Source organism: Homalodisca vitripennis, chromosome 7 (assembly GCF_021130785.1).
Source record: "Homalodisca vitripennis isolate AUS2020 chromosome 7, UT_GWSS_2.1, whole genome shotgun sequence".
Taxonomy (NCBI): domain Eukaryota; kingdom Metazoa; phylum Arthropoda; class Insecta; order Hemiptera; family Cicadellidae; genus Homalodisca; species Homalodisca vitripennis.
The window spans coordinates 147,420,501-147,444,426 of record NC_060213.1 but is presented as its reverse complement, the minus strand read 5'-3'; the positions used below and the strand labels follow the sequence as shown (position 1 = coordinate 147,444,426).

General features: G+C 43.5%; 1 protein-coding gene across 1 annotated transcript in view; it reads left to right on the top strand.

The window, feature by feature from the left end:
• Window positions 1-1,332: 1,332 nt before the first annotated feature.
• Window positions 1,333-23,926, top strand: part of LOC124366479 (neo-calmodulin-like) — a 479,044-nt gene continuing 456,450 nt past the window's right edge. Inside the window, exon 1 of the mRNA XM_046823064.1 lies at window positions 1,333-1,472. The gene's annotated coding sequence lies outside the window, so the exon portion shown is untranslated. The remainder of the gene's footprint in view (window positions 1,473-23,926) is intronic.

Here is a 23,926-nt window from a genome sequence, read left to right as displayed (position 1 = left end):
CTAGGCATGGGTGGATCGGTTGTGATGGAGTTATTGAGTAAGCCACCAAATACCGAGTCCAGAGTATTTTTTGATAACTTTTTCACAAGTGTTGTTTTCTTTCCCTGTACTGGGACTATGAGGGGAAACAGAACACTAAAAGCACTATTGCCATAAAAAAGGACATGAAAAAATTAGAAATAAAGAGTTATTCTCAAGTTACAAATGATGAAACAGGTATAACACTCGTCGTTGCCATAATAACAGTGTAGTGACTGTGGCTTCAACTCAAGCTGGAATATTTCCAGTTGGAAAAGTGAGGAGATTTAGCAAAACAAGTCAATCTTATATAATATTAGGTCAACCAGCTTGTTTTGTTTTATATAGCAACTGGATGGGAAGTGTAGATCGTCTAGATGAAAACACCTCATCTTGTGAATTCAGGGCAATCAAGAGTAGTAGATGAGATAGTTTAGACAGAGTGAACTACTTCCTAGTAAACAATGAAAAACAATCTAGATGTGCCCAGTGCAAAAAGTATACATGGTTAAAATATATGAAATACAACGTGGCAATTCACCGACACCGTTCCCAAGTATTTCACTCTGGACAGTGAAAAAGAACCAACATGAGATGTGTTACTTTTTACTTCTACCCGTAAATACACAGTAACATAAAGTTATATTTATCAATATTTGTAGTTTTTACACCACCCCTTTTATGGCCATTGGTCCCATTTGCAACCATTAATTTTTTTGAAGATAAAATAACAAAATTATCTAGTCCAACTTGCTAGGAACATCTTTACTTTGTAATATTAAAGTATTGTTACGAAGGCTTTGTATTTTATGAAAAATAATAACGGGTCCAAATGGGTTATACATAAACTGTCACCTATCCGAGAAAACAACATTCAGTTTCATTGGGTAACGATTTATTCTTTATCAGTATTGCAATATTATCTCATTATTTCGTGTAACTTGTGGTTCGAACAAATAATGATATACTGTAAGGTGGGGTTAGGTTCAGCAAGTAAAAACAGTTACAAGATAACCATAGGCGTGTGCAAGACTTCAGTAGTGGTGAATTGAGGCTTTTAATAACTGATACATTTAGGCTACTTGGTTAGTTTATATAATAATTGTGACTTCAACTTTTCTTGTTTCACATAAGCAACTGTGTAGAATTGATCACTCTACATAACGTATTTTAGTAATCTAAATGAACAAAGCGCGCTTTCATTGTTGCTACTATAAACAGATGAGCCACTGATTAGACGCCAGCCAGCTGTTTCGATAAAGGTTGTACTACAGTTACGGTGAGCGATAAGAAAGATAGCAGCTTGACCTGGACCACTGCTGGTCAGTGTGACCTGTTCCGTGATACGAGCGGTAGACAGACTCATTGTGTGCCCGTGGTCGTCCAGTTTAGTGGTGAAACCGAGGAAATTTAAACCTTCAACATCACAGCCCGGTTGCGGATATTAGGCTAAGGTGAGCCTCTACCACTCTATTTAATACTTTGCCATTTACTTTTTATAAGGAATTAATATGCAATTTTATAAATTTTGCTTGTACGGAATTAAATAAACTGAGCCTTGGACTTCAGATTAAGATTACCATGGCCTGTCCATAGATGTATGAAACCAATACATAAATTATCATACATTGGTACTAATACAGATAGGTAAAGGAAAAAGCAGTTGTATTTATATGTTGAGTGTCACGTATTGAATATGCACATTGAACCTGCAGAAATAAAGTGCATATTATCTTTTTCAGTTATAATTTTATATTGACAAGTAATTTATTATGAACATTACACCTACCGTGGCCTTGAGAATGCATACATTATGTCAATTTTTTAACACTTTATTATGCTTAATAAGTTAATGAAAAATAAACGTAATTATTAATACATTATTTGTGTCAGAATTGTTAAACTTGGTGCTTAAATCTAAAACGTTATAAATAAGCTAAATAGGCCCAGTCCTAACTAATTGTTGTAATTAACTCTGATCTTAGCACTATTTTCCTAATTAGTTAGCTATCTTTCTGAACTTCTGTTTGAAAAACTAATATCAGGCTAATAAAATCATAGTTTTTAAGTGAACGAATTTAGAAATGTTTTCACCGGATAACCAAATAACCACTCACAATGATTATTCAAACTTATAACGTCTGATTGTATTAAACGTAATAATAATGTAACCATGGAACACTTACATTAAAAATTGTGACAAACAAATTTTTGTCCGTGTAAAATCTGAGTAATGCTTTAATCTCAGTAAATAATGCTGTTACTGGATGAGAACAATTTATTGTGTTAATCTTGGCACATTAGAAAGACTAAGAGAACATTTATATGTGCAAGCTTATGTATATGTTTATTATTTTCTTATGTAAGTTTTAATGTCTTTATTGAAGTACAAGTTCAAGACTAAACTGTTTTGTATTTATATAAAATTTTGCCTGTAAAGACAACTTCACTTTGCTTTCTAATTATATTATTGTTAACAACTTGAAGGCCTGAGTTTACTTTGCATTTAAAAGAACAACTACTAAAACAATGAAAGAGTAGCCTACTCATAATGCAATTAATATTGTTTTCTAAAATAAAAACATCTCCCCTGGGAGATCGCACGGTCTCCGTATCTCTCGTTGTTGTACCTGTACATATTACAACTAATGCACTCTGTCTCAACTAATGCAATGATGGAACTGATTTCAATCCACTTCTGATCTTGGTCATATTACCTTACTGTGGAATATAATTTTGATAAACTTATATAGTATACTGTATTTAGCTTTTGGGTATTATTTATATGTATGTCGCTCGTAATTAGCCCATGAATACATGTATTGTGGCTTTTTGTTACAGACTAGAGTTTAAGTACTGATTGGAGCGTGCCCACCACATTTTATTTATAGTTAAATAATAGAAGCTTGGCCAATAGTTTACTATATATAAAAAATCTGGTATACTGTTAATGTGATTTATTTATTGTTGAGGCACGTATAAGCCTATTGCTATACTGCTATTACGTAAATACAATAATTGGACATTTATTTAAGGGCATAGTGTTGTGATTTAAATAGGTAATATATCTTGAAACATTTAATACTGGTGTCTTCTTTCAGCATGCCAGTTATTTGTAGTAACGACAACAATTCAGTTCAAAACTTTTGTTAATTTTAAGGCCATTGTTGAATCATCGTAAAAGCACACACAAACTAAACCTTTCCACAGCACAGTTTATTGACTTAAACATGCTTTCAGCATCAGTAAATTTCAATCGCATTAAGGACGTCGATAATTGTAATAAGACATGCACTTACTTTTGGAATGTAGCAAAACATAACTGTTAAGCATACTTGATACGTGGCATTTATTTATGGCGCAGGCTCTAAGCATTTTATAGCTCTATGCCATAAACTAAACCCAGTTGTGCAAATGCAGTTTCAACCGATCTAGGCTGTGAACTGTCCTTGAGAGCAAAACAACGACATTTAAAACAATAATAAACATTCTTTTCTACACTGTACGTCAGCCATTTGTAATTTTCGAACCATTTAGGCTGAAAAAATATTTTTCTATAGTTTTGTTCTCTTGCCAACTTACTTTGTAGGATATTATGAAATTCAGGGTGGTATTGTCCACGAGAAATCCCAGTAATTCTTCCATGCCTGTTCTTTGTTACGGCATGGGAGGGATCATCAAGCCCTGCTGTTTTCTTCAGTGGCTCCTAAACATCAACATTCTTTCTATCATCATCATTTTAAGTAACTTCTGGCACTAACAACGAGTGCACCTGATTAGAGAACATACAGGATTGGAGTGTCGATGCCTATTTTAAGGTGATGTTGGATGGATGACAGACAAATTATTTACGTTTCAAAATTATCAATAGAGGCTGTTTGACTATATTATTTGTAACTATTTATTATGCAGAACTGTCAAAATAACGCACTACAGTAGCTGTGCTACGTTCGTTCGATAGTTCTACAGAAGTAATAGGTACAAACATAGACAAATATAAATTATAAAAAATACAAGAGATTTAAACCAATTTATAAACTCGTGTACTGGCATATTTTAATTTTTTTTTGTAGTAAAATAACTCTCCTTTATTAGTTTAGTGTCCAAATTCTTGATCTAAAGGAACAAATAACATATACCACAAGGAATAGTACCTCACATGTGTGCGCACTGAACGTCTATACCTGACTGAGTGTCAGTCACACTAGTTACAGTCACCACCAGTCCGGCATAGCACAACTATCACGAGTTACTATCACTGTATGAGGCCTGCAGTAACGACATGTGTGCGCACTGAACGTCTATACCTGACTGAGTGTCAGTCACACTAGTTACAGTCACCACCAGTCCGGCATAGCACAACTATCACGAGTTACTATCACTGTATGAGGCCTGCAGTAACGACATGTGTGCGCACTGAACGTCTATGCCAAACTGAGTGTCAGTCACACTAGTTACAGTCACCACCAGTCCGGCATAGCACAACTATCACGAGTTACTATCACTGTATGAGGCCTGCAGTAACGACATGTGTGCGCACTGAACGTCTATACCTGACTGAGTGTCAGTCACACTAGTTACAGTCACCACCAGTCCGGCATAGCACAACTATCACGAGTTACTATCACTGTATGAGGCCTGCAGTAACGACATGTGTGCGCACTGAACGTCTATACCTGACTGAGTGTCAGTCACACTAGTTACAGTCACCACCAGTCCGGCATAGCACAACTATCACGAGTTACTATCACTGTATGAGGCCTGCAGTAACGACATGTGTGCCCACTGAACGTCTATACCTGACTGAGTGTCAGTTACACTAGTTACAGTCACCACCAGTCCGGCATAGCACAACTATCACGAGTTACTATCACTGTATGAGGCCTGCAGTAACGACATGTGTGCCCACTGAACGTCTATGCCAAACTGAGTGTCAGTTACACTAGTTACAGTCACCACCAGTCCGGCATAGCACAACTATCACGAGTTACTATCACTGTATGAGGCCTGCAGTAACGACATGTGTGCCCACTGAACGTCTATGCCAAACTGAGTGTCAGTCACACTAGTTACAGTCACCACCAGTCCGGCATAGCACAACTATCACGAGTTACTATCACTGTATGAGGCCTGCAGTAACGACATGTGTGCCCACTGAACGTCTATGCCAAACTGAGTGTCAGTTACACTAGTTACAGTCACCACCAGTCCGGCATAGCACAACTATCACGAGTTACTATCACTGTATGAGGCCTGCAGTAACGACATGTGTGCGCACTGAACGTCTATACCTGACTGAGTGTCAGTCACACTAGTTACAGTCACCACCAGTCCGGCATAGCACAACTATCACGAGTTACTATCACTGTATGAGGCCTGCAGTAACGACATGTGTGCCCACTGAACGTCTATACCTGACTGAGTGTCAGTCACACTAGTTACAGTCACCACCAGTCCGGCATAGCACAACTATCACGAGTTACTATCACTGTATGAGGCCTGCAGTAACGACATGTGTGCCCACTGAACGTCTATACCTGACTGAGTGTCAGTTACACTAGTTACAGTCACCACCAGTCCGGCATAGCACAACTATCACGAGTTACTATCACTGTATGAGGCCTGCAGTAACGACATGTGTGCGCACTGAACGTCTATACCTGACTGAGTGTCAGTCACACTAGTTACAGTCACCACCAGTCCGGCATAGCACAACTATCACGAGTTACTATCACTGTATGAGGCCTGCAGTAACGACATGTGTGCCCACTGAACGTCTATGCCAAACTGAGGGTCAGTTACACTAGTTACAGTCACCACCAGTCCGGCATAGCACAACTATCGCGAGTTACTATCACTGTATAAGGCCTGCAGTAACGACATGTGTGCGCCACTGAACGTCTATGCCAAACTGAGTGTCAGTCACACTAGTTACAGTCACCACCAGTCCGGCATAGCACAACTATCACGAGTTACTATCACTGTATGAGGCCTGCAGTAACGACATGTGTGCGCACTGAACGTCTATACCTGACTGAGTGTCAGTCACACTAGTTACAGTCACCACCAGTCCGGCATAGCACAACTATCACGAGTTACTATCACTGTATGAGGCCTGCAGTAACGACATGTGTGCGCACTGAACGTCTATACCTGACTGAGTGTCAGTCACACTAGTTACAGTCACCACCAGTCCGGCATAGCACAACTATCACGAGTTACTATCACTGTATGAGGCCTGCAGTAACGACATGTGTGCCCACTGAACGTCTATACCTGACTGAGTGTCAGTCACACTAGTTACAGTCACCACCAGTCCGGCATAGCACAACTATCACGAGTTACTATCACTGTATGAGGCCTGCAGTAACGACATGTGTGCCCACTGAACGTCTATACCTGACTGAGTGTCAGTTACACTAGTTACAGTCACCACCAGTCCGGCATAGCACAACTATCACGAGTTACTATCACTGTATGAGGCCTGCAGTAACGACATGTGTGCGCACTGAACGTCTATACCTGACTGAGTGTCAGTCACACTAGTTACAGTCACCACCAGTCCGGCATAGCACAACTATCACGAGTTACTATCACTGTATGAGGCCTGCAGTAACGACATGTGTGCCCACTGAACGTCTATGCCAAACTGAGTGTCAGTTACACTAGTTACAGTCACCACCAGTCCGGCATAGCACAACTATCGCGAGTTACTATCACTGTATAAGGCCTGCAGTAACGACATGTGTGCCCACTGAACGTCTATGCCAAACTGAGGGTCAGTTACACTAGTTACAGTCACCACCAGTCCGGCATAGCACAACTATCGCGAGTTACTATCACTGTATAAGGCCTGCAGTAACGACATGTGTGCGCACTGAACGTCTATGCCAAACTGAGTGTCAGTCACACTAGTTACAGTCACCACCAGTCCGGCATAGCACAACTATCACGAGTTACTATCACTGTATGAGGCCTGCAGTAACGACATGTGTGCGCACTGAACGTCTATACCTGACTGAGTGTCAGTCACACTAGTTACAGTCACCACCAGTCCGGCATAGCACAACTATCACGAGTTACTATCACTGTATGAGGCCTGCAGTAACGACATGTGTGCCCACTGAACGTCTATACCTGACTGAGTGTCAGTTACACTAGTTACAGTCACCACCAGTCCGGCATAGCACAACTATCACGAGTTACTATCACTGTATGAGGCCTGCAGTAACGACATGTGTGCCCACTGAACGTCTATACCTGACTGAGTGTCAGTTACACTAGTTACAGTCACCACCAGTCCGGCATAGCACAACTATCACGAGTTACTATCACTGTATGAGGCCTGCAGTAACGACATGTGTGCCCACTGAACGTCTATACCTGACTGAGTGTCAGTCACACTAGTTACAGTCACCACCAGTCCGGCATAGCACAACTATCACGAGTTACTATCACTGTATGAGGCCTGCAGTAACGACATGTGTGCCCACTGAACGTCTATGCCAAACTGAGTGTCAGTTACACTAGTTACAGTCACCACCAGTCCGGCATAGCACAACTATCACGAGTTACTATCACTGTATGAGGCCTGCAGTAACGACATGTGTGCCCACTGAACGTCTATGCCAAACTGAGGGTCAGTTACACTAGTTACAGTCACCACCAGTCCGGCATAGCACAACTATCGCGAGTTACTATCACTGTATAAGGCCTGCAGTAACGACATGTGTGCCCACTGAACGTCTATGCCAAACTGAGTGTCAGTTACACTAGTTACAGTCACCACCAGTCCGGCATAGCACAACTATCACGAGTTACTATCACTGTATGAGGCCTGCAGTAACGACATGTGTGCCCACTGAACGTCTATGCCAAACTGAGTGTCAGTTACACTAGTTACAGTCACCACCAGTCCGGCATAGCACAACTATCACGAGTTACTATCACTGTATGAGGCCTGCAGTAACGACATGTGTGCCCACTGAACGTCTATACCTGACTGAGTGTCAGTCACACTAGTTACAGTCACCACCAGTCCGGCATAGCACAACTATCACGAGTTACTATCACTGTATGAGGCCTGCAGTAACGACATGTGTGCCCACTGAACGTCTATGCCAAACTGAGTGTCAGTTACACTAGTTACAGTCACCACCAGTCCGGCATAGCACAACTATCACGAGTTACTATCACTGTATGAGGCCTGCAGTAACGACATGTGTGCCCACTGAACGTCTATACCTGACTGAGTGTCAGTCACACTAGTTACAGTCACCACCAGTCCGGCATAGCACAACTATCACGAGTTACTATCACTGTATGAGGCCTGCAGTAACGACATGTGTGCCCACTGAACGTCTATGCCAAACTGAGGGTCAGTTACACTAGTTACAGTCACCACCAGTCCGGCATAGCACAACTATCACGAGTTACTATCACTGTATGAGGCCTGCAGTAACGACATGTGTGCCCACTGAACGTCTATACCTGACTGAGTGTCAGTTACACTAGTTACAGTCACCACCAGTCCGGCATAGCACAACTATCACGAGTTACTATCACTGTATGAGGCCTGCAGTAACGACATGTGTGCCCACTGAACGTCTATGCCAAACTGAGTGTCAGTCACACTAGTTACAGTCACCACCAGTCCGGCATAGCACAACTATCACGAGTTACTATCACTGTATGAGGCCTGCAGTAACGACATGTGTGCCCACTGAACGTCTATGCCAAACTGAGGGTCAGTTACACTAGTTACAGTCACCACCAGTCCGGCATAGCACAACTATCACGAGTTACTATCACTGTATGAGGCCTGCAGTAACGACATGTGTGCCCACTGAACGTCTATGCCAAACTGAGTGTCAGTTACACTAGTTACAGTCACCACCAGTCCGGCATAGCACAACTATCACGAGTTACTATCACTGTATGAGGCCTGCAGTAACGACATGTGTGCCCACTGAACGTCTATGCCAAACTGAGTGTCAGTTACACTAGTTACAGTCACCACCAGTCCGGCATAGCACAACTATCACGAGTTACTATCACTGTATGAGGCCTGCAGTAACGACATGTGTGCCCACTGAACGTCTATGCCAAACTGAGTGTCAGTCACACTAGTTACAGTCACCACCAGTCCGGCATAGCACAACTATCACGAGTTACTATCACTGTATGAGGCCTGCAGTAACGACATGTGTGCCCACTGAACGTCTATACCTGACTGAGTGTCAGTTACACTAGTTACAGTCACCACCAGTCCGGCATAGCACAACTATCACGAGTTACTATCACTGTATGAGGCCTGCAGTAACGACATGTGTGCCCACTGAACGTCTATACCTGACTGAGTGTCAGTCACACTAGTTACAGTCACCACCAGTCCGGCATAGCACAACTATCACGAGTTACTATCACTGTATGAGGCCTGCAGTAACGACATGTGTGCCCACTGAACGTCTATACCAAACTGAGTGTCAGTCACACTAGTTACAGTCACCACCAGTCCGGCATAGCACAACTATCACGAGTTACTATCACTGTATGAGGCCTGCAGTAACGACATGTGTGCCCACTGAACGTCTATGCCAAACTGAGGGTCAGTTACACTAGTTACAGTCACCACCAGTCCGGCATAGCACAACTATCACGAGTTACTATCACTGTATGAGGCCTGCAGTAACGACATGTGTGCCCACTGAACGTCTATGCCAAACTGAGTGTCAGTCACACTAGTTACAGTCACCACCAGTCCGGCATAGCACAACTATCACGAGTTACTATCACTGTATGAGGCCTGCAGTAACGACATGTGTGCCCACTGAACGTCTATGCCAAACTGAGTGTCAGTTACACTAGTTACAGTCACCACCAGTCCGGCATAGCACAACTATCGCGAGTTACTATCACTGTATGAGGCCTGCAGTAACGACATGTGTGCCCACTGAACGTCTATGCCAAACTGAGGGTCAGTTACACTAGTTACAGTCACCACCAGTCCGGCATAGCACAACTATCACGAGTTACTATCACTGTATGAGGCCTGCAGTAACGACATGTGTGCCCACTGAACGTCTATGCCAAACTGAGTGTCAGTTACACTAGTTACAGTCACCACCAGTCCGGCATAGCACAACTATCACGAGTTACTATCACTGTATGAGGCCTGCAGTAACGACATGTGTGCCCACTGAACGTCTATACCTGACTGAGTGTCAGTTACACTAGTTACAGTCACCACCAGTCCGGCATAGCACAACTATCACGAGTTACTATCACTGTATGAGGCCTGCAGTAACGACATGTGTGCCCACTGAACGTCTATGCCAAACTGAGGGTCAGTTACACTAGTTACAGTCACCACCAGTCCGGCATAGCACAACTATCACGAGTTACTATCACTGTATGAGGCCTGCAGTAACGACATGTGTGCCCACTGAACGTCTATGCCAAACTGAGTGTCAGTTACACTAGTTACAGTCACCACCAGTCCGGCATAGCACAACTATCACGAGTTACTATCACTGTATGAGGCCTGCAGTAACGACATGTGTGCCCACTGAACGTCTATGCCAAACTGAGGGTCAGTTACACTAGTTACAGTCACCACCAGTCCGGCATAGCACAACTATCACGAGTTACTATCACTGTATGAGGCCTGCAGTAACGACATGTGTGCCCACTGAACGTCTATGCCAAACTGAGTGTCAGTCACACTAGTTACAGTCACCACCAGTCCGGCATAGCACAACTATCACGAGTTACTATCACTGTATGAGGCCTGCAGTAACGACATGTGTGCCCACTGAACGTCTATGCCAAACTGAGTGTCAGTTACACTAGTTACAGTCACCACCAGTCCGGCATAGCACAACTATCACGAGTTACTATCACTGTATGAGGCCTGCAGTAACGACATGTGTGCCCACTGAACGTCTATACCTGACTGAGTGTCAGTCACACTAGTTACAGTCACCACCAGTCCGGCATAGCACAACTATCACGAGTTACTATCACTGTATGAGGCCTGCAGTAACGACATGTGTGCCCACTGAACGTCTATGCCAAACTGAGGGTCAGTTACACTAGTTACAGTCACCACCAGTCCGGCATAGCACAACTATCGCGAGTTACTATCACTGTATGAGGCCTGCAGTAACGACATGTGTGCCCACTGAACGTCTATGCCAAACTGAGTGTCAGTTACACTAGTTACAGTCACCACCAGTCCGGCATAGCACAACTATCACGAGTTACTATCACTGTATGAGGCCTGCAGTAACGACATGTGTGCCCACTGAACGTCTATGCCAAACTGAGGGTCAGTTACACTAGTTACAGTCACCACCAGTCCGGCATAGCACAACTATCACGAGTTACTATCACTGTATGAGGCCTGCAGTAACGACATGTGTGCCCACTGAACGTCTATGCCAAACTGAGTGTCAGTTACACTAGTTACAGTCACCACCAGTCCGGCATAGCACAACTATCACGAGTTACTATCACTGTATGAGGCCTGCAGTAACGACATGTGTGCCCACTGAACGTCTATGCCAAACTGAGGGTCAGTTACACTAGTTACAGTCACCACCAGTCCGGCATAGCACAACTATCGCGAGTTACTATCACTGTATGAGGCCTGCAGTAACGACATGTGTGCCCACTGAACGTCTATGCCAAACTGAGGGTCAGTTACACTAGTTACAGTCACCACCAGTCCGGCATAGCACAACTATCACGAGTTACTATCACTGTATGAGGCCTGCAGTAACGACATGTGTGCCCACTGAACGTCTATGCCAAACTGAGTGTCAGTTACACTAGTTACAGTCACCACCAGTCCGGCATAGCACAACTATCACGAGTTACTATCACTGTATGAGGCCTGCAGTAACGACATGTGTGCCCACTGAACGTCTATGCCAAACTGAGTGTCAGTCACACTAGTTACAGTCACCACCAGTCCGGCATAGCACAACTATCACGAGTTACTATCACTGTATGAGGCCTGCAGTAACGACATGTGTGCCCACTGAACGTCTATGCCAAACTGAGTGTCAGTTACACTAGTTACAGTCACCACCAGTCCGGCATAGCACAACTATCACGAGTTACTATCACTGTATGAGGCCTGCAGTAACGACATGTGTGCCCACTGAACGTCTATACCTGACTGAGTGTCAGTTACACTAGTTACAGTCACCACCAGTCCGGCATAGCACAACTATCACGAGTTACTATCACTGTATGAGGCCTGCAGTAACGACATGTGTGCCCACTGAACGTCTATGCCAAACTGAGTGTCAGTTACACTAGTTACAGTCACCACCAGTCCGGCATAGCACAACTATCACGAGTTACTATCACTGTATGAGGCCTGCAGTAACGACATGTGTGCCCACTGAACGTCTATACCTGACTGAGTGTCAGTCACACTAGTTACAGTCACCACCAGTCCGGCATAGCACAACTATCACGAGTTACTATCACTGTATGAGGCCTGCAGTAACGACATGTGTGCCCACTGAACGTCTATGCCAAACTGAGGGTCAGTTACACTAGTTACAGTCACCACCAGTCCGGCATAGCACAACTATCACGAGTTACTATCACTGTATGAGGCCTGCAGTAACGACATGTGTGCCCACTGAACGTCTATGCCAAACTGAGGGTCAGTTACACTAGTTACAGTCACCACCAGTCCGGCATAGCACAACTATCGCGAGTTACTATCACTGTATGAGGCCTGCAGTAACGACATGTGTGCCCACTGAACGTCTATGCCAAACTGAGGGTCAGTTACACTAGTTACAGTCACCACCAGTCCGGCATAGCACAACTATCGCGAGTTACTATCACTGTATGAGGCCTGCAGTAACGACATGTGTGCCCACTGAACGTCTATGCCAAACTGAGTGTCAGTTACACTAGTTACAGTCACCACCAGTCCGGCATAGCACAACTATCACGAGTTACTATCACTGTATGAGGCCTGCAGTAACGACATGTGTGCCCACTGAACGTCTATGCCAAACTGAGTGTCAGTTACACTAGTTACAGTCACCACCAGTCCGGCATAGCACAACTATCACGAGTTACTATCACTGTATGAGGCCTGCAGTAACGACATGTGTGCCCACTGAACGTCTATACCTGACTGAGTGTCAGTTACACTAGTTACAGTCACCACCAGTCCGGCATAGCACAACTATCACGAGTTACTATCACTGTATGAGGCCTGCAGTAACGACATGTGTGCCCACTGAACGTCTATGCCAAACTGAGTGTCAGTCACACTAGTTACAGTCACCACCAGTCCGGCATAGCACAACTATCACGAGTTACTATCACTGTATGAGGCCTGCAGTAACGACATGTGTGCCCACTGAACGTCTATGCCAAACTGAGTGTCAGTTACACTAGTTACAGTCACCACCAGTCCGGCATAGCACAACTATCACGAGTTACTATCACTGTATGAGGCCTGCAGTAACGACATGTGTGCCCACTGAACGTCTATGCCAAACTGAGGGTCAGTTACACTAGTTACAGTCACCACCAGTCCGGCATAGCACAACTATCACGAGTTACTATCACTGTATGAGGCCTGCAGTAACGACATGTGTGCCCACTGAACGTCTATACCTGACTGAGTGTCAGTCACACTAGTTACAGTCACCACCAGTCCGGCATAGCACAACTATCACGAGTTACTATCACTGTATGAGGCCTGCAGTAACGACATGTGTGCCCACTGAACGTCTATGCCAAACTGAGTGTCAGTTACACTAGTTACAGTCACCACCAGTCCGGCATAGCACAACTATCACGAGTTACTATCACTGTATGAGGCCTGCAGTAACGACATGTGTGCCCACTGAACGTCTATACCAAACTGAGTGTCAGTCACACTAGTTACAGTCACCACCAGTCCGGCATAGCACAACTATCACGAGTTACTATCACTGTATGAGGCCTGCAGTAACGACATGTGTGCCCACTGAACGTCTATGCCAAACTGAGGGTCAGTTACACTAGTTACAGTCACCACCAGTCCGGCATAGCACAACTATCGCGAGTTACTATCACTGTATGAGGCCTGCAGTAACGACATGTGTGCCCACTGAACGTCTATGCCAAACTGAGTGTCAGTCACACTAGTTACAGTCACCACCAGTCCGGCATAGCACAACTATCACGAGTTACTATCACTGTATGAGGCCTGCAGTAACGACATGTGTGCCCACTGAACGTCTATGCCAAACTGAGGGTCAGTTACACTAGTTACAGTCACCACCAGTCCGGCATAGCACAACTATCGCGAGTTACTATCACTGTATGAGGCCTGCAGTAACGACATGTGTGCCCACTGAACGTCTATGCCAAACTGAGTGTCAGTTACACTAGTTACAGTCACCACCAGTCCGGCATAGCACAACTATCACGAGTTACTATCACTGTATGAGGCCTGCAGTAACGACATGTGTGCCCACTGAACGTCTATACCTGACTGAGTGTCAGTCACACTAGTTACAGTCACCACCAGTCCGGCATAGCACAACTATCACGAGTTACTATCACTGTATGAGGCCTGCAGTAACGACATGTGTGCCCACTGAACGTCTATGCCAAACTGAGGGTCAGTTACACTAGTTACAGTCACCACCAGTCCGGCATAGCACAACTATCACGAGTTACTATCACTGTATGAGGCCTGCAGTAACGACATGTGTGCCCACTGAACGTCTATGCCAAACTGAGGGTCAGTTACACTAGTTACAGTCACCACCAGTCCGGCATAGCACAACTATCACGAGTTACTATCACTGTATGAGGCCTGCAGTAACGACATGTGTGCCCACTGAACGTCTATGCCAAACTGAGGGTCAGTTACACTAGTTACAGTCACCACCAGTCCGGCATAGCACAACTATCACGAGTTACTATCACTGTATGAGGCCTGCAGTAACGACATGTGTGCCCACTGAACGTCTATGCCAAACTGAGGGTCAGTTACACTAGTTACAGTCACCACCAGTCCGGCATAGCACAACTATCGCGAGTTACTATCACTGTATGAGGCCTGCAGTAACGACATGTGTGCCCACTGAACGTCTATGCCAAACTGAGGGTCAGTTACACTAGTTACAGTCACCACCAGTCCGGCATAGCACAACTATCACGAGTTACTATCACTGTATGAGGCCTGCAGTAACGACATGTGTGCCCACTGAACGTCTATGCCAAACTGAGGGTCAGTTACACTAGTTACAGTCACCACCAGTCCGGCATAGCACAACTATCACGAGTTACTATCACTGTATGAGGCCTGCAGTAACGACATGTGTGCCCACTGAACGTCTATGCCAAACTGAGGGTCAGTTACACTAGTTACAGTCACCACCAGTCCGGCATAGCACAACTATCACGAGTTACTATCACTGTATGAGGCCTGCAGTAACGACATGTGTGCCCACTGAACGTCTATGCCAAACTGAGGGTCAGTTACACTAGTTACAGTCACCACCAGTCCGGCATAGCACAACTATCGCGAGTTACTATCACTGTATGAGGCCTGCAGTAACGACATGTGTGCCCACTGAACGTCTATGCCAAACTGAGTGTCAGTTACACTAGTTACAGTCACCACCAGTCCGGCATAGCACAACTATCACGAGTTACTATCACTGTATGAGGCCTGCAGTAACGACATGTGTGCCCACTGAACGTCTATACCTGACTGAGTGTCAGTCACACTAGTTACAGTCACCACCAGTCCGGCATAGCACAACTATCACGAGTTACTATCACTGTATGAGGCCTGCAGTAACGACATGTGTGCCCACTGAACGTCTATGCCAAACTGAGGGTCAGTTACACTAGTTACAGTCACCACCAGTCCGGCATAGCACAACTATCACGAGTTACTATCACTGTATGAGGCCTGCAGTAACGACATGTGTGCCCACTGAACGTCTATGCCAAACTGAGGGTCAGTTACACTAGTTACAGTCACCACCAGTCCGGCATAGCACAACTATCACGAGTTACTATCACTGTATGAGGCCTGCAGTAACGACATGTGTGCCCACTGAACGTCTATGCCAAACTGAGTGTCAGTTACACTAGTTACAGTCACCACCAGTCCGGCATAGCACAACTATCACGAGTTACTATCACTGTATGAGGCCTGCAGTAACGACATGTGTGCCCACTGAACGTCTATACCTGACTGAGTGTCAGTCACACTAGTTACAGTCACCACCAGTCCGGCATAGCACAACTATCACGAGTTACTATCACTGTATGAGGCCTGCAGTAACGACATGTGTGCCCACTGAACGTCTATGCCAAACTGAGTGTCAGTCACACTAGTTACAGTCACCACCAGTCCGGCATAGCACAACTATCACGAGTTACTATCACTGTATGAGGCCTGCAGTAACGACATGTGTGCCCACTGAACGTCTATGCCAAACTGAGGGTCAGTTACACTAGTTACAGTCACCACCAGTCCGGCATAGCACAACTATCACGAGTTACTATCACTGTATGAGGCCTGCAGTAACGACATGTGTGCCCACTGAACGTCTATGCCAAACTGAGTGTCAGTTACACTAGTTACAGTCACCACCAGTCCGGCATAGCACAACTATCACGAGTTACTATCACTGTATGAGGCCTGCAGTAACGACATGTGTGCCCACTGAACGTCTATGCCAAACTGAGTGTCAGTCACACTAGTTACAGTCACCACCAGTCCGGCATAGCACAACTATCACGAGTTACTATCACTGTATGAGGCCTGCAGTAACGACATGTGTGCCCACTGAACGTCTATACCTGACTGAGTGTCAGTCACACTAGTTACAGTCACCACCAGTCCGGCATAGCACAACTATCACGAGTTACTATCACTGTATGAGGCCTGCAGTAACGACATGTGTGCCCACTGAACGTCTATGCCAAACTGAGGGTCAGTTACACTAGTTACAGTCACCACCAGTCCGGCATAGCACAACTATCGCGAGTTACTATCACTGTATGAGGCCTGCAGTAACGACATGTGTGCCCACTGAACGTCTATGCCAAACTGAGGGTCAGTTACACTAGTTACAGTCACCACCAGTCCGGCATAGCACAACTATCACGAGTTACTATCACTGTATGAGGCCTGCAGTAACGACATGTGTGCCCACTGAACGTCTATGCCAAACTGAGGGTCAGTTACACTAGTTACAGTCACCACCAGTCCGGCATAGCACAACTATCGCGAGTTACTATCACTGTATGAGGCCTGCAGTAACGACATGTGTGCCCACTGAACGTCTATGCCAAACTGAGGGTCAGTTACACTAGTTACAGTCACCACCAGTCCGGCATAGCACAACTATCGCGAGTTACTATCACTGTATGAGGCCTGCAGTAACGAAACATGTGTGCCCACTGAACGTCTATGCCAAACTGAGGGTCAGTTACACTAGTTACAGTCACCACCAGTCTGGCATAGCACAACTATCGCGAGTTACTATCACTGTATGAGGCCTGCAGTAAAGAAACATGTGTGCCCACTGAACGTCTATGCCAAACTGAGGGTCAGTTACACTAGTTACAGTCACCACCAGTCTGGCATGGCACAACTATCGCGAGTTACTATCACTGTATGAGGCCTGCAGTAAAGAAACATGTGTGCCCACTGAACGTCTATGCCAAACTGAGGGTCAGTTACACTAGTTACAGTCACCACCAGTCTGGCATAGCACAACTATCGCGAGTTACTATCACTGTATGAGGCCTGCAGTAACGACATGTGTGCCCACTGAACGTCTATGCCAAACTGAGGGTCAGTTACACTAGTTACAGTCACCACCAGTCCGGCATAGCACAACTATCACGAGTTACTATCACTGTATGAGGCCTGCAGTAACGACATGTGTGCCCACTGAACGTCTATACCTGACTGAGTGTCAGTCACACTAGTTACAGTCACCACCAGTCCGGCATAGCACAACTATCACGAGTTACTATCACTGTATGAGGCCTGCAGTAACGACATGTGTGCCCACTGAACGTCTATGCCAAACTGAGTGTCAGTCACACTAGTTACAGTCACCACCAGTCCGGCATAGCACAACTATCACGAGTTACTATCACTGTATGAGGCCTGCAGTAACGACATGTGTGCCCACTGAACGTCTATGCCAAACTGAGTGTCAGTCACACTAGTTACAGTCACCACCAGTCCGGCATAGCACAACTATCACGAGTTACTATCACTGTATGAGGCCTGCAGTAACGACATGTGTGCGCACTGAACGTCTATACCTGACTGAGTGTCAGTCACACTAGTTACAGTCACCACCAGTCCGGCATAGCACAACTATCACGAGTTACTATCACTGTATGAGGCCTGCAGTAACGACATGTGTGCCCACTGAACGTCTATACCTGACTGAGTGTCAGTTACACTAGTTACAGTCACCACCAGTCCGGCATAGCACAACTATCACGAGTTACTATCACTGTATGAGGCCTGCAGTAACGACATGTGTGCCCACTGAACGTCTATACCTGACTGAGTGTCAGTCACACTAGTTACAGTCACCACCAGTCCGGCATAGCACAACTATCACGAGTTACTATCACTGTATGAGGCCTGCAGTAACGACATGTGTGCCCACTGAACGTCTATGCCAAACTGAGGGTCAGTTACACTAGTTACAGTCACCACCAGTCCGGCATAGCACAACTATCACGAGTTACTATCACTGTATGAGGCCTGCAGTAACGACATGTGTGCCCACTGAACGTCTATGCCAAACTGAGAGTCAGTTACACTAGTTACAGTCACCACCAGTCCGGCATAGCACAACTATCACGAGTTACTATCACTGTATGAGGCCTGCAGTAACGACATGTGTGCCCACTGAACGTCTATGCCAAACTGAGGGTCAGTTACACTAGTTACAGTCACCACCAATCCGGCATAGCACAACTATCGCGAGTTACTATCACTGTATAAGGCCTGCAGTAACGACATGTGGGCCCACTGAACGTCTATGCCAAACTGAGGGTCAGTTACACTAGTTACAGTCACCACCAGTCCGGCATAGCACAACTATCGCGAGTTACTATCACTGTATGAGGCCTGCAGTAACGACATGTGTGCCCACTGAACGTCTATGCCAAACTGAGGGTCAGTTACACTAGTTACAGTCACCACCAGTCCGGCATAGCACAACTATCACGAGTTACTATCACTGTATGAGGCCTGCAGTAACGACATGTGTGCCCACTGAACGTCTATGCCAAACTGAGGGTCAGTTACACTAGTTACAGTCACCACCAGTCTGGCATGGCACAACTATCGCGAGTTACTATCACTGTATGAGGCCTGCAGTAAAGAAACATGTGTGCCCACTGAACGTCTATGCCAAACTGAGGGTCAGTTACACTAGTTACAGTCACCACCAGTCTGGCATAGCACAACTATCGCGAGTTACTATCACTGTATGAGGCCTGCAGTAAAGAAACATGTGTGCCCACTGAACGTCTATGCCAAACTGAGTGTCAGTTACACTAGTTACAGTCACCACCAGTCCGGCACGACAAAACATCGCGAGTTACTATCACTGTATGAGATCTGCAGCAACGAAAGCAGCTGTGGCTAGTGGTTGCGTATAAACATTGTTTATAAGTGTATTTGTACATGTTTCAATGCTTTGAGAAATGAAATTTACTTAGTTCAATATATGAATTGGTTTTAAAATATTGCTACCATTAGAATCTTGCAGTTTAATATTTATGAGTAAAAGTCACATTTAGCACAGATTGAATCTCAAGATAGTGTTGGTGCCACGGCACCTCGGCTGGACACGCCTGTGAACACATGTTTTAGCTTTCTACGATTGAAATGTTTTGTTGCTCACCATAGCATAATGAAATAGTAACCAGCTTCAGTCAACAGTGACGAAGTAATGGATGAAATGGCCAGAAGTGACTAGTGCATCATTTTTGTTAATTATAATTCATAATGTTAAAATGTTATATATGATATATTTTAACTAATGCTCTACTCTGTCGTTTCTGTAGCCTTTTTCATCTGATTGAAAGTGTTTGAACCTATAGACAAACCACAACACTATTTTATGTCTGTTTGAATAAAACACAATTACTTTGCTTTATCAAAAAAGAAATAAGAATATTGAAAAATCAGGAGTATAAAAAATTGATAATGAAACATTAAGTTTTTGGATTATAAAAAGTGATAAAATTAGTTTGAAACCCTCAATTTAGTAGCATGTTCTTTAAATATTTTCGGGGGAGGGGGATGTTCACCTCCGAACACCCCTGGTGTTGGACCGTCCTCCGAACGGAATTCTTAGCTAGTGTATAAAAAGTCACATTTAAGGATTAAACCGTTGGAAAAATACGAGGATCATTCAATAAGCAACGATTCATAGAACATCTACAACGTATGAGCTCTCACTACTGCTCAAAAACGGCTGAAATTATCCAGTTGAAACTTTCAGGACATAAAGTTGGCAACCTTCCGATGACATCTGATGAGCTGCCCAATCATAATTTATAAACATACACTCAAATTTACTTAGTTAACAATGTCGAGTCAGCTCGAGAGTTGCACCGTGGAAGATCAACGTGCCGTGATCAGATTGTCAGTCGCGGAAGGTGGGAAAGGTTGTAAAATCCACTAAAGGTTGTTAAAAGTGGACAGAGACAGTTGCTTGAATCTATCACATTTTAAAAATTGGTAGAGCAGACTCAAGGTGGCCGTTGCAATAGTTTCTAACATCGCAGTGGACGGCCGGTCGTAGTTGGGATTTTCTCCTTTGAATCTCAGATTGAAGCGTTAATTCAGGACAAAAGGCATATCAACGTCGGACTGATACGTGTACAAAATAAACGCGAGTGTTGGAACTGTCCGTAAAATTATTCACAACAAGCTGCAGTACAGGAAAACGTGTGCGAGATGGGTGCCCAGATAACTCACAGACGCTCACAAAGAAACCCGGCCTCAAATCAGTCAACAGTTAAAATTTCGATATTCAACTGAAGGAAAAGGTTTCTAAAAAGAATTTTAACGTGTAATGAAACATGGATCCACAACTACGAGCCTGAGTCAAAACCACGAGCCCTGAGTGGAAGCGTACACCTTCTCCCATTCGCAAAAAATTCAGGATCCAGCCATCTGCCGGTAAGGTCATACTTACAGTATTTTCAGGAGCCGATTTATTGTAATTGTCTTGAAGGCCAAAGAACAATCAACAGCCAGTACTAAATGACATATTGGAAAATAATATAAGACCTGCCATTCGAACGAAACGCCGTGGGCTCGATCGAAGGCATGATTTGGATCTATGACAACTGCTATCCACATACTGCACAGCTGACGAAAAGAGCCCATTAAACTGGGATGGAAGATTCTTCCACATCCCTTCTACAGCTCTGACCTCGCCTCATCAGACTTCCATCTGTTTGGCCTACTTAAAGATGTTATACGAGGGAAACATTTTCACACGAACGAAAAGGTTAAAAATCACGTGCAAAAGTGTAGATCGACCCAAAGAATTTTATGCCAAGGGAATTTACAAATGGGCACAAATATAGGACAAGTGTATAAGATTTCCTGGGGACTATTTCGAAAAGTAGGCAAAGTCATGCAGTAATTGAATAAACCGTATTTAGCAGATGAACTTGTCTCGGTACTTATTGAATGACCCCCTATTCATCCTATTATGTATTAATCCTAGGAGTGTGCATCCGTTTTTGTATTAACTAGAATCTCATGTGTGAGGTAAAGGAATCCATCAACCGTGCTCCAATGCCCTGTATAAATAAAAAAAAATTTTCTTAAACAAGTAAAGACTAGAACAAATATATTTTTACTGATATCCTTCGACTTTGTTTATCCAGTCTCCTATTATGTTTACTTTGACGTAAACATGATTTTAAGAATCATCACCACACACATTTTTCTCCGTTATGTATATAAGATATCCCTGGTGACAACAATATCTTATCTCCTACCCGGATCAAAGCTTCTATTATGGCCTCTGCATACTGAAGTTCCCCAGGGAACTTAAGGCCTGTTGATGCTGAACTGTGTGATAAGATCTTGTCTTGTCTCTGGGGAATGTTAAAATATCAAGTTTCAGCCTGTTCGCAATATTTTTTCTCTCATGATTTACACAAGTATATAAATTTCAATAGTTCGTTTTCCACCAAAAATATAATGTAGAAATTGTTTCTTAGTAGTTTATTTTTAAATTCAGTACATTATACAGTACCGTCATATCCCAAATAGAACTTTCAATCATTCTTTGCGAGCGGTTTATCTATAATAGTGTGTGAAACTGATTGTGAATTAACAGATATCACTTTATGCTACCAGCCTACAATAAATAACGCCTTTCATAACTTTTGGGCAAGGCTTATAAGCATGACACATGAGATCTGCTTGTGAGGGTGCAGAGTGCAGCAGGTCTGTAGAGCACAGACGATTGTGTTTATGGCTTCTCCATATCTTTATCCTTCAAATTCGTATCCAATTACTTCTCAAATTGTTAACTTCCTACAGTAGTGATTGCAACTTTACGTATAGTAAGTAAAGTGCTTTAAAAATGTTTGTGTTTGTCCATCCATCACCTAAAGGAATAATATCAGTTGGGCCATGTCTCCTTATGAAGGAGGTAGAAGGGTGTTTCTAGTAGAATCAAACTTTTTCTTCAAATCCTCAAGGCACTTTAATAGAATGAGTAAGTACACATCTTTGTGTAAAGTAAAGTAGTCTTATTTTACCAGGCGAAGTGATCAATCCTAGACACTTGTTTGTCGGTTCCTGGTGTCAGGCGATATTATGTATTGACTCTCAGAATCCTGTGAGAATATTCTTACTTCTGTTTTCCATAGGTTCCCAAAACTGTATACATTATTTTGGCTGGTGAAATATAGTCCATCCATTTACTAATTTAACGTAATTGAATTTGATAACATAAAATGTTAAATTGGACGTATCTCTACAACAATAACTGTAGAAGTTCTTTGTTTAACCTTTAACAACTTTTTCAATAATTTTTCTTAAGATTTGAACTCCAACAGCTGCACACTTGTTTACGTTAAAGGTCAATATAAATATCGTTAATTTCTCTGCACAAACACAATCATTTAGACCTTTTTAATGCGGTTTAGATCATTTACAGTAAATACAGCAGTACGATTTTATGTTCGAAAATTCCCGAGTAAAAGGCAGACTAGTATAGGCACATATTATTTTTATTAGCATGAACTCAACTTTATTCATCTAATTTGGTTCATTTATTAAATTTTCTGCAGTTTATTTAGCCAAATTAACTTCCTAATCTAACACACATTTAGTTACCTATTGTGACGTAATTTAGCCAGTCATTATCACTTGCAGTGCAAGCGCTCTTTTAGTTTGGTTAGAAGTAATATAATAGCCCAGATAGCAAGATTCATATGTTATTCAGCTAATTTTAAATTTGGAATAGTGTATTATATTGGTTTACAGTACATAAAGAGACCAAATATAAAGAACTTTTTGTCCATCTGTGACTTATTGCACATTTAAAAGATGTTTTATGTTTTACTATTTACCTTTACTTGAAGGTTGCAGAGGATGAATTAACATGCCACTAACATACTTAGGCTGTAAATGAATTTAAACACGTTTTGTTGAGTTTAACAATAAATTAACAACCATGAGTGAACTCGGTGGTAACACAACATATATCTTTCATGTGCATTTAGAGCTGAAAGTGTTAAACATAAATTGGTCCAAAAATAGAATGTATTACAATATCCTATTTGAAAACTTTTACTGCCATATTGCTTCTATTCAGTTTTTAGGCTGTGCAAA